This window comes from Choloepus didactylus, chromosome 2 (genome assembly GCF_015220235.1).
Source record: "Choloepus didactylus isolate mChoDid1 chromosome 2, mChoDid1.pri, whole genome shotgun sequence".
NCBI lineage: Eukaryota > Metazoa > Chordata > Mammalia > Pilosa > Megalonychidae > Choloepus > Choloepus didactylus.
Window position 1 is genome coordinate 4678119 of NC_051308.1, and position 12619 is coordinate 4690737.

Sequence of the window (12619 nt, forward strand, 5' to 3'; positions counted from 1 at the left end):
AGGCAAAATAAAAATAATCAGTTGTTGCCATACTCATCCCTGTTAAAATGTCAACACAATAAAATTAGTAATGGGAATGTTTTCATTTTTCTTTTCTGATTAGGGTTAGGGTTAGGGTTAGGGATGGTTAAGTAAGGAATTAAGTAAGGGTTAAGTAAGGAATGTTTATGTTGACATAAAATTTATTCACACACACACCCCAAATTTCTTTGTAAAGAATGTTAGCTGTTCTCACGATTTATAAGAGCAAAAACTACCGCCCAGTAGAGGCAAAAATGAAATAATTTCCTGAGAAATAGATTTTGAGTTCTGAAAATCCAACAGATCTGACTTGGAATCGTTTTCTGGGGGACCTTAAATAAGCATTTTAGCCACTTCATGCTTCAGTTTATTCATTTGTAAAATGGGGGTGCAAATAATGGCACAAACCTCGTAGAATCACTGTAAAGATTACATTAGATAATTTACATAAATCTTTGCTCATAGACTATCATATAGTATTTATTCATCAATAAAAGGTATTGTTTTGTTTTTACTTATATTAATTTAAACACGATCACCAGAAATAAGTTATGTGAAGGGAATAGAACAGGCTATTGTTTTCTTTAATATTATTACCAGAATATGCATTTAATAAAGGCCAGAATGCTAAGAAGTTTCTATAAGCCAGGGAAAATCGGATGTGTTTTTTTTCTTTTTCTTTTTTTTTAATTTTTAGCTTACAGCACCCAGTATTCTCAGGCGGTCTCCCATCTAAGTTCTAACCAGGCTCAACCCTGCTTAGCTTCCCAGATCAGATGAGATCTGGCATACTCAGGGTGGTATGTCCACAAACCCTGATGTTTACTTACATGATTCCTTATGTCCCCACCTGCTTCCTAACACTAAGCATCAGAGCTATATATGAAATGCAGACATGACACTAGCTAGCTAGCTATTATTCCATAGGATGTGTTTACTGAGCAAATCTGAGCCATTAGAATGAATATACCTTGATATGTTTGGGGCCTGCAGCTAAGTTAATCAATTATTGGTATAATAAAATAATCCTAAAGCCTCAAGCCTCAAGGGCCAGCACCTACTCTTCATCCCAAGGAGTCTGTCCTGCAGTCGGGAATGTGGAATGATGAAAGTCAGTGCTGTTTCTCATTCACCGGAAGCAGTTTTGTTTCATTTTTTTTTCGCTCTATCCATCACTAAATCATTATGTTTCTTCCCAACCAATACCAATATTTTCAACCATGACTCTTCAACCTTTATTAGTTTTGAAATTCTAACATTTCTGAAGACCAGGAAAAGAACCCAGTTTGCTAATCTCTACAGTATGCTTAAAAATCTCCCCTGATTCAGAAACATCTCCTGCTGAAGGGGGAAAAAAAAGAAAAGCAACTGTAATGATGGATATATTTCAAAGAGACTGAAGAAATAAGAGGGAGACAATTTATAACTGATTTACAAACAGGATGCCCTGCCTATCCTTTCAAACGTCTCTTTTAAGGCTTATTTCCATTCAGTAAGCAATTACTCCGTGCTGAATAAAGGCAGGGAACCATGGAGATAAAAAGTTATATTAAAGAGGGTTTTTAGTCCCAAAGGGAGGCCAGGTTTTTTAACGGACTTAAGAAACATTTATTTCACACAAATTATATGCAAGGTCCTGAATGGGTGTATTGGTGATTTGGGGCATTGGGGGGGTGGAGAGGGAGTGGGGAGGGGGGGAACCAGAGCAGGGAAACAAAGAGGAAAATGCAAATCCTAAACCTAACTTCCTTGTAAAGTTCATCCCTTTACATCCTTGAAAACTATTTTTCCTCCAACAGTATTACAGCTGTGTGTGTGTGTTGGGTGTACTACAGCTGTGTGTGTGTATGTGTCTGTTTGTGTGCTGGGTGATGTTGTAAGGGAACAAGCATCAGACAAATGTAGCACGCTTTGCTTTATTACCATAGTACCCCAAAGTTGAGTGTGTGTTACACATGGGAACCAAAAAATAAGCAACTCAGCCAACTGAGATAAGAGTGCAAGGGTAACAAAAAGAGATGCAGGTAAGATGCTGGCTGATTTGAATAACATGTTCTCACCTAGCAAACTGGAGCAAGCAACGCTCATGACCTTCCCTTTCATATTTGGCTTTCATTGTCAAGGGCAACATTGTTTTTTCCAGGAAGAAAAAAATATCCACATAAAGAGGAGCAGAAACAAAGGCATGTGATAGGCAAAAGGTCCAAAAGGGGCAAAGGAAAATACAGGAGTGGTGAAATATATATTTAGAAGTAATTTTAGTCCAATGCATCACCTTTCAAATTAAAGTGAAAGCATGGTTCAAATGGCCCTACTGGCACTAAATCTCAAATTCACAGAGCTTTCCGACAAGGTTTGGTGGAATTATCAAAGTGGGTGGATGCCAAATGGACATGAGGCAGGAAGAGAAACCACCGGCTCACTCCCAACAAGGAGACTTTTGCAGGATTAGTCAACATAGACTTTGACCTGACTCAAAATATTAGTTTCACAAACAACTGCAGTTACAAGAATGACTCTCATCATTTTCATGTGTTTCTGTGGCACTGCAAAATGCCCCCCTAGTCTCCTTTATATTATTTTAAACAGTAATCAAATCATGCTAATTATTTGCCAGTGAAACAGATTTTCTTTTTTTCACTATAATGTAACAATGTGTTTCCTTTTGTTTTCCTAACCTACGTAGCCCTTATAATTTTCTTTAATAGCTAAGATCTTTACCAGTGGAATATTCTACAAGCCTATAGTGAAGTATAAGTACTAGATTATTTGCATGCTGTTATTGAATTCTTTTTCTCTATTCTTGCCATTGAATTCTTTCACCATTCACTGAATGAAGCAAAGGCAACAGAGAAGAATAAAGGATCGGAAGAATAGTGTTTTTTCATCTGTCAGGATGGCTTTAGCCTGAAACGCTCCTGTTGTTCCAAAGCCAAATAGTTATAATAGTAACTTCACATGTATAGATTTCTGTGCAAAATCCAAGAAGACAGTGATCTTTATCAAGCTGTCAAAAACTAGCTTCTTAGGTGCTTCCTGGAAAAAAGAAATGAATCATGGGATCAGGTGTGACTCTTTCATGAAGACAATCTCGGATATGAAAGAGAAACATAATGGGTAGTAGAGCAGGGGGTTTGCTCTAGCAAATTTTAAAATACAATCTAAAGCTAAATTAAGTAAAGCAGTGTGATAACAAAGAAGGGGCAAACCACAAAATGGAATGGAATACATGGTTCAGAAAGAGACTCTCATCTATCTAAACAAAAATTAGAAAGATGTTTAATGAATAGTTTAGGGAAAACTTAGGAAGTAAATTAAAATAGAAAAATCAATATAGAGCCTCACCTGAAACCAAAATCAATTCCAAGTGTTTTGGGAATTGAATAAAGTAACTAAAACAACTACCTGAAATTAAGATAAAGATCTATGTTTACTGATAGAAGAAAGACATTGTTCTAGTTTGCTAATGCTGCCGGAATGCAAAACACCAGAGATGGATTGGCTTTTGTAAAAGGGGTTTTATTTGGTTACACAGTTACAGTCTTATGGCCATAAAGTGTCCAAGGTAACACATTAGCAATTGGGTACCTTCACTGGAGGATGGCCAATGGCATCCGGAAAACCTCTGTTAGCTGGGAAGGCACATGGCTGACATCTGCTTCAAAGTTCTGATTTCAAAATGGCTCTCTCCCGGGATGTTCTTCTCTAGGCTGCAGTTCCTCAAAAATACACTCTTAGTTGCACTTGGGATATTCGTCCTCTCTCACCTTCTCCAGAGTAAGAGTCTGCTTTCAATGGCCATCTTCAAAATGTCTCTCATCTGCAGCTCCTGTGCTTTCTTCAAAGTGTCCCTCTTGCCTGTGGCAGCTTGCTTCTGTCTGATCTTGTATAGTGCTCCAGTAATTTAATTCAGACCCACCCAATGGGCAGGCCAACATCTCCATGGAAATTATCCAATCAGAGTCATCACCCACAGTTGGGTGGGTCACATCTCTGTGGAAACACTCAAAGAATTTCAATCTAATTAACACTGATAGGTCTGCCCACACAAGAGTACATCAAAGATAATGGCGTTTGGAGGACATAATACATTCAAACTGGCACATTCTAGGCCTATGATTAATAGAAAAGGAATAGATTTCATTGCATAAAAATAATTTAAGAAGCACACCCAAAATATTAAAAATATCACTAAAGGCAAAGAGCATATTGGGAAAATATTTGCCAAAAATGTGATAAAGAGTTCAAATCTATGAGAGAAACCTTAATACCTATTACATTATTAGGCAAAGATATGAACAAACAATTCACAAAATGGCATATTTTTTAAATGTGTGAAATAAAATTTAACATCACTAGAAATTTAAAAATGGAGATTGAAATGAGATAAACTACAGGGGTAATTTTTAAGGAAAGAGATTTTGAGCTGCAAAATTCAGAAACTCCTATATTTTAAAGCCAGTATTTACAATTATTATCCTTAAGATTAAGCAACACTGATAAATTAGCTCTGCTTTCCCTTGATCTCAATATCACCATAGATCAGCAGTTTTCTAAGTATCTGGTCCAGCACCATCACCTAAGAACTGGTTGGAAATGAAAAATCTCAGGCCCTACCCCAGACCTACTAAATCAATCAACAATTTGTGGTTTAACAAGACACCCAGGTAATTTTTATGCGTGATCACATAAGGCTGAGCAATACCATATGGAGCATAAGCTGAATAAAGCTCTATGGTGTGAGGATGCCTCCAATTTATCTGGGCTAAGTCCCAGCTCCACCTCTTGGGTTATTCAGACTCTCCTTCTTTCAGCTTCCTTATCTATAAAATGGGGATAACTTTATAATGTGCCTGCTGCAGAAGATTGTAAGGAGGATAACATGGGGTTAATATGTGAAAGGCATATAAAAGTGCTTAGGATGTCATTTAGCCCTACTGTTAATTAAAAACAAAAATAAATTAATACTCTTTAAATTTAAAAGGGTAAAGACCACCTGGAAAGTTTTTTTTAAAAAAGGTAATCAACAATTACACCATTAGAACTATAAGATTTGTGCATCCATAACAGGAATAGAAAGTAGATGATACCCAGCTTTAGAAACTATGAGAAGAAAAAGAGAGAAAGAATAAAGAACATACATAGGCTACAACCAAAGTATTCTCAAATACTCTGACAATCGAGGGCCACATAATTAATAATGATTAATTTGAAAGTCTTCTTGGAGATCACTCTGGAAGGGTGAATTCTTGCGCTGAGTATAAAATGATTTGGAGATATAAGCCACTTCTGACAGCAAAGACGTGTTTGACTTTCTATGTTACTAAATTAGCTCTAGAAACATGTCTGAGGCCATCCTTTTTTTTTATTTTTTTAAAGGAAAAGTGGCCCTTTATTAGTTTACAGATGGTCCAAATATGATTTTGGCCTGTCATCAAGATGTGTTCTTAATAATTTCTGTCTACTTAATAGCCACTCCTCTGATTAACATTTTAGTTACTGTGGTGGTTTGAAACTGAATGTACCCATAGAAAAGCATATTCTTAAAGCTAATCCATTCCTGTGGGTGTGAACCCATTGTGAGTAGGACCTTTTGATGAGGGGACTTCACTTAAGGTGTGGCCCGGGGTGGGTCTTAATCTTTTTTACATGAGTCCTTTATAAACAGAAAGAAGAGAGACAGAGGGAAAAGGCCACAGCAGCAAGAAACTGAAATAAAGGAAACCCAGAAGAGAAGGGAGAGGCAACTAGACACTGCCGTGCGCCTTGTCATGTGATGATGAGCCTACGATCACCGGCAGCAGGTCTTCAGGAAGAAAGCATCACCTTGATTAGGACATTCTCACAGCCTCAACTGTAAGCTAATAAATTCTCATTATTTAAAGCCAACCCATTTCCTGGCATCTGTTTTCAACAGTCTAGCAAACTGAAACAGTTACCGAAATAATTTAAAAACAAAAAGTGCAAGTCATAATTATTTCAGTGTTGACTAGACTCTGTCTGACAACATCACTGAGTTCCTCAATTAATTAGCTGTTAATATTAACTAAATAAATTAGCATGAAATCACAGAAAACTAAATGAAAAGCACAATCTTATATTTTCCATTTTCATTCCTGCTAATTTGCTCAAGACCAAGCCAGAGCATCATATTTAATGTATTAAGAGTTTCCATATTTTGTATAGATATTTGAATCGTCCACAACACATCAAAATATCCTGTTATGTTTTCAAAAAATTATCAAAAAAATCTCTTAAGTATCTGTTTATAACATTCAATATTTTATATTTTATGTATTTTATATCTCCTGTTTGTTTCAGCCTGAACAGGATGACTAAGGAGCTAGCGGTATTTTTTGGGTCAGTGTATGGGGGATTGCCACTGAAGGTAAAAGAGGCTCATGATAAGTAAAGGGAATGCTGAAGAACAAAGTGGTCAACGTCCCCCTCCTCCTTGGGGAGGCCCAGCCTTGCTATCACTAGGAACATTACCTCTGAGGTCATCTTGGAACTCCTGCCTCTCCTTGCAAAAGGGAAGGTGCTGGCTTCTACTCGCCCGTCACCCAAAAACAAGTTTGGGAAGGGAGGTTTGCTCCACCTACTCCCACCAGGAAGTCAGAGTGCAGAGTGTCTAATAAGTGTTCCACAAGCTTAGAGGCACCTTCTCCTCCTAAAAATTCATAGAGGAAGCCAGCAAGGAAGATTGGGTCCCTAGTATCACAGCAAGAAATCTTTAGTTGCCAACCTCACTGAAGAGAAAAAGCAAATCCCCACCATGGCAGCTCAGAGAGTGCCAGTGAGGGGATCAGCCAGCCAAGGACACTCTCCCCTAAGTAACAGGACCCACAGGGGTTTGGTGTGGGGCTGTTCTGCACAGGCTCACGAAAGTACGAACACAGGGAGAGTCATCCCTTTGGCTGGAAAGCCAGGGAAAGGTAAGGCACTCAGCTCAGAAATTAAATCACTTCCATTAATCTAACACACACTCTGGTCTGGTCTTTCATGACCCATGCAGGAAGGCACAGGTTTTTTGTTTTTTTTTCTTTTTTTTTGCAATGTGCAATTTTCTATTTCAGTGACTTAGTTTCCATAAATGAAACCAGTAAATACTACCTTACAGTGTGTTCAATTCGGAGGCTGCTTTTAACTCAATATAACAAAAAAGTTCCCTGCTGGTTTCTTGTCTTAAGTGATTGCTTAAGAATGGGAAACAAGGTACCCATTACTGGTCCTCCTTTTAAAATAATAGCCTTGGCAATGACCTCTAGCTGAGAAATGGCACTTTTGTTCAATCTGAATCTTCAGAAAAAGAAAATCAAGGGAAGAAGGAAAAATACAATGCACAGAAACAAAAAAGATCCGAGGAATTCCTTAAAGAATGGAGAATATAAATGGGTATATGAATCCTGTTCCAGTATGGAAGTTGGATACCTACAGTCCTTTAGAGGCATTTCATAAGTGCTGTAGGATGAAGGAGAGAATATATATTTAATTTATATCTGTATGTATTTTTTACCCTAACAAAAGGAGGAAAGAAGCATGCATATTAACTGCTTGTCATGAAAGTGTGATTTAATTTGTTTGCAAAAGCTGTGGCTTGAAAATGCCCATAAAGATTGAAGAAGGAAAGTTGGCCTCAGAAACAAAAATTGCCCTAGGTGGCTTATTGTAGTTTGCTGATGCTACTGGGATGCAAAACACCAGAGACGGATTGGCTTTTATAAAAAGGGGGTTTATTTGGCTACACAGTTACAGTCTTAAGGCCATAAAGTGTCCAAGGTAACACATCAGTAATCGGGTACCTTCACTGGAGGATGGTCAATGGCGTCCAGAAAACCTCTGTTAGCTGGGAAGGCACGTGATTGGTGTCTGCTCCAAAGTTCTGGTTTCAAAATGGCTTTCTCCCAGGATGTTCCTCTCTAGCAAGCTTGCTCCTCTTCAAAACGTCACTCACAGCTGCACTGAGTTCCTCCTCTTTGAGTCAGCTCATTTATATGGCTCCACTGATCAAGGCCCACCCTGAATGGGTGGGGCCACGCCTCCATGGAAATATCCCATCAGTTATTATCTACAGTTGGGTGGGGTGCATCTCCAAGCAAATCTAATCAGCATCAAAACGTCTGCCCCACAAGCCTACATCAAAGAATATGGCTTTTTCTGGGGGACATAATACATTCAAACTGGCACATGGCTGTATATTTGTACTGGGTCAGGTACTACGACAGAAGAGGACACTTTCTCCAGTAGAGAAAATATTAACATTTAATTTTTTTCAATAATTTAAAAAAGAAAGCAACTTGTGGCTAAACTTACTTTTTAATTGTTTCATGCTTACTTGCTTTATGCAACTGACTTGCTATTTTTAAACAGCTTTTTAAAAATTTCAATGCTAGTTTGTACGTCATCACGCATATTCAGAACATCCTTGTGAAGAGATTATCTTTCCAGTCACTTTCTAAATAAGGAAGAAGAAAAAAACAAAAACATCAACAGCTTCACAACAAAGTCTTGGACTGACTTTGACTTGAGCATTTGGGAAATAGGCTAGAAATGGTAGAAATCAATATATTTTTAGGTAAGGCCTGCATTCTTCAATGACACTGTTGAAGGTGTCTGGAAGATATTTTTATTGTCATTACATAATACTTATCATTTACTGTGGTGGGTATGTCAACCTTGGTAATTTTTACTACAATTTTATGTAAGCTGAAATTTCTACAAACTAAAGTATGTGTTTATATTTTTGTCAATATCACCAATTGATGTTCAATTCTCACCATCCTTGTTAAAGGAGGGTACAAAAATTCACAACAATCTACTTGGTTGTTAGAACAATTCATTCAGTCCTAGACGTCTTGCCTTTTGTAGAAATATGCATTTCATATGCCTTCTGGGAGAAATTAATCAGATTGGAAGGGCTTCAGAGCAAATAAACAGAATAAGGGGACTCACAGAATAATAAAATTCTAGAATTAGAAGGCTTTTTTATGGATTAGGAAACAGTTCCAGAGTCTGTGATCTGCCCAGTGTCACAAAACCAGCTAGCGACAGAAAGTCTGAAATAATGCTTTCTACTGCCTGGTCCTCAAAAGCTCTTTCCTCTCCAGCTGGAAAGATTAGCTATGGAAATAGTCTTTCTCCAAGGGTAACTAATCACTTTTTGCTAGAGGATGAAGAGTCATCTAAAAGGGGAGAGAGCAGACTTAAAGGGAAGTAATAAATGTAACACCAAAAACTACTGAACAAAGCAGATTCCATGAATTTTGCACATTGGTGTCTTGTGTTTGTAGGTGATGTGTGTGTTGTGTGTTCATGGGTGACATGTGTGTGTGTGTGTGTGTGTGTGTGTGTGTGTGTGCCAGTCATCTGCTTTACCAGAGTAGACAGGGAAAATTCACTAACATAAGAAAATATCTCAGCCACAAATTCCAAACAAGGGAGTTGCCTTTGGTCTAATGAATATTTTAGGAATGTAAACACCTACTGGGAAAGGGCCTATTTGTCATTCACACCTCACTGTCAACCTTGCTAATTAGACAACACCTTGCTGAAATAGCCTTGAGCAATGACAACTAAGGGGTGGAGAAAGAGAAAGGAATATTTTTAAGGGTAAGACACTTAGAGGAGGAAAATGCCCTGAGTACAGTATCTGGTGTTGGTCCTAATAGAGGACTCTGGCATCTTAAGTGAGGATGGAGAGAAAGGATGGCACAGTCAGTGGGATTCCTTGTCCCACAGCTCTTCTTCCTTAGGTGTCCCAGCTCACCACTCTCCATTTTGATGTGGGAAATTATGTTCAAGAAGCCTGTGGAACCCATCTCAGGAAACGCCGGGAATGTATCCTTGCAACACACATTCAGTTACAGCTCCCCTGCATGGATTTGTTGAGTATTTTCCTGTGAATGTCTATGTTTCCCCAGTGCTCTAATCCAAAGATGGAAGGATTAGTTCAATCATTTCAAAAACACTATCTGATTCAGATGATCAAACTAATAGTGGCAAAAGCATCTACTTGTCCTAAAACAACAGTTAGACAGGCAAATCTCCACAACTGAGAAACACAGCAGGGTCATTTTCAGGTATCACTGAAGCTCGATGTCCCTGGATGGAACGCGAGTCCATAACTTAACAAAATGAAGTGGGGGGTTGGTTCAAGCATGTTCAGTCAAGCTCTGCGCCATCTCCTTCCCAGTTACAGCTTCTCAGAAACAAGTTACAAAAAGGTCCAGACCCTCTCCTGATCCCAATCTGCCAACACGGATACTGACAGCAGTTTGAGCATGGGGAAGACTGGAGAAGAGGGATGCAATCTACTATGCTGGCATTTTTTATTTTTGTGGATGAGATTTAGGGAGTTGTCTAAGAAATGCACCCACACCTCTAACAAAAGGTGCCCCCAAGCATAATCCTGTGCAGTTACCCCGTTTGCTTTTCACACATGATGGTCTATGACTCTAACAGACAACAAAGCTGGGAGAGGCTTCATCTTGCCTCTCACCTTCACTCCCTTCAGAAGTTCTGCAGGGCTTGGTTGATTTAGCTTAAACCCTCTGGTTATTCCAAATCTTCTCTCATCAATTGGACTAAAACAAGCTTGAGGGCAGAAAAGGAGCAAATACTGTTAGTTGTTTCTTAACCATGGAACATGCCACCCAAAGGAGATGACCTTTTGAAAATTTTATTTTATGTTTTCACACAATTAGTTGTATGCTTTGAGGTAATCAAAGCATCTTGCCCCAGGGCATATAAGTCCATCTCTGGTTTTATCTGGGAAGTTAATGCAGTTGAATCCTATGATCACTGCCAACCTGGGGTCCATTGCTGTCAAGTCCTTATAGAAGGGGACTCTTTGAACTTTGGTTCTCTGAGGTTTTTTTTTTTTTTCTTAATTATTATTTCTCTGGATTCACATGCTTTTAAGTGTCCATGGAAGTACTTTCCTTGAAGAGAATAACCCTTGGAATCAAGCTCTTCTAAGAAACATACATATGAGTAAATGTATCAAGCTTTAAATGTAGGAGTTCCTACAGCTGGATAGGAATCATGTCCCTGAATCATGCTTGGTTAGTGTCTCCAGGGGATGAGGGTCCTGTGGGACCATTGCAAGGGGACCCCTCTTCATGAAGGGTTTCGCAATGCAATACTACGTTGAGCAAAATGATTTTAAAAGAAGTTTATTTTTAATGTACTGGACAGAGTTAAATTTCTTTTGTTTTGCATTTCTCAAAATGTGGTTCATGAACCAGGAGCCTCAGAAGTACCTGGGGAGCTTTTTAGAAATGTAGATTCCTAGGTTCTCCATCAGACCCTACGAATGAGAATCTCTGGACTCAGGGCTTAAAGGTCTGCATTTTAACACACTCCTCATGCAATTCTTATTCAAATTAAAGTTTAAAAATCCCTGCTTTAGATCCTGAAGATATCTGTGTAATTTAATAATCTTAATCACTGGTAATACTCAAGAGAGCATTTCACTGTATATCACTAATCAAATAACATCTTTCCATTTTTAGAATGTGAAGTTATGGGGAAAACAAAACATGATCTTTGGTGTCAGAACAGCCTAGATTTGCCACAACTTACTAGCTGTGAGCAACTTCCTTAACCCATCTAAGCACCAGCTTCCTTATCTATAAAATGGAAGGATGAATTACAGCAACCTCCTAGGGTTACCAGGAGATTAAATGCATATAAAACATATGGCACATTGTCTGGAAAATAATAGGCACTTAATTTGTGGGAAATTTTATTATTGTTATCACCTTCCACCTTAGCAACAAATGCACATATAATTTCTTCTAAAATATTCAGTTTAAACAAAGTCTCTCTTATAATTCTTTGCAGCATTATCAGTAATTTTCTGGGAAACGACTATTGCATAATATGCCAAATAAGAACAAAGTGGACCTTGATTAAACAGTCAACATGCCCCAGCATGTCTTTCTGGTTGTCATTCAGTCAGCTATTAAATTGCTCCTGCTGTGGGTTTTTAAAAAAATATGTTCCAACCACTCTTTCATTACTAATGTTAAGTCTAATCCACATTAACTGTTTGCTTCATGCAGATATTTGCATGCATTCACATCCTATAGGTATAGGATATATCCAAAATGAATAAAATTGTTACACAGATTAGCTTCGCAAATGGTCCTGGGCAGGCAAAGTGTCATGGTGTTTACTCATAAGGCTGAGTGAAATTGTGAGAAATGTTGGATGACAGCTCACAAATAGAGGATGGGAATAACTAGCTAATAGGAAGTTATGGCAGACATACTAGCACATTCTATAATCTTGATTTTGAGTCATGCTGTGCACATTCTACAACACTCCCATATAGTCATTGTTTTGTTTCAGTCTCAGTTTCCAAGACTACATTGTACTCAAGGTTCTTGATGACAAATCCTATTTAACTTAGGTGTTTACCCCTCTACACCTTTTGCCACCCTATTAACTTCTAAGATATACCTTCCTAAATCTTTGACAAGTAAGGAGCTAAATGATCATTACTCCAAAATTGTGGCAGAAACATTTCCAAGTGAGATGATGATACACAGACCAAAGGGTTTTCAAAAGCTTGGCAAGATCTTTTGAATCACAG

General features: G+C 38.2%; 1 protein-coding gene and 1 pseudogene across 12 annotated transcripts in view; both read right to left on the bottom strand.

Moving 5' to 3' along the window:
• The window catches only part of SYNE1 (spectrin repeat containing nuclear envelope protein 1), a 499900-nt gene that overhangs the window by 433931 nt on the left and 53350 nt on the right, over positions 1 to 12619 (bottom strand). The gene's annotated exons all lie outside the window — the stretch shown is intronic.
• Positions 717 to 835, bottom strand: LOC119528242 (annotated as a pseudogene).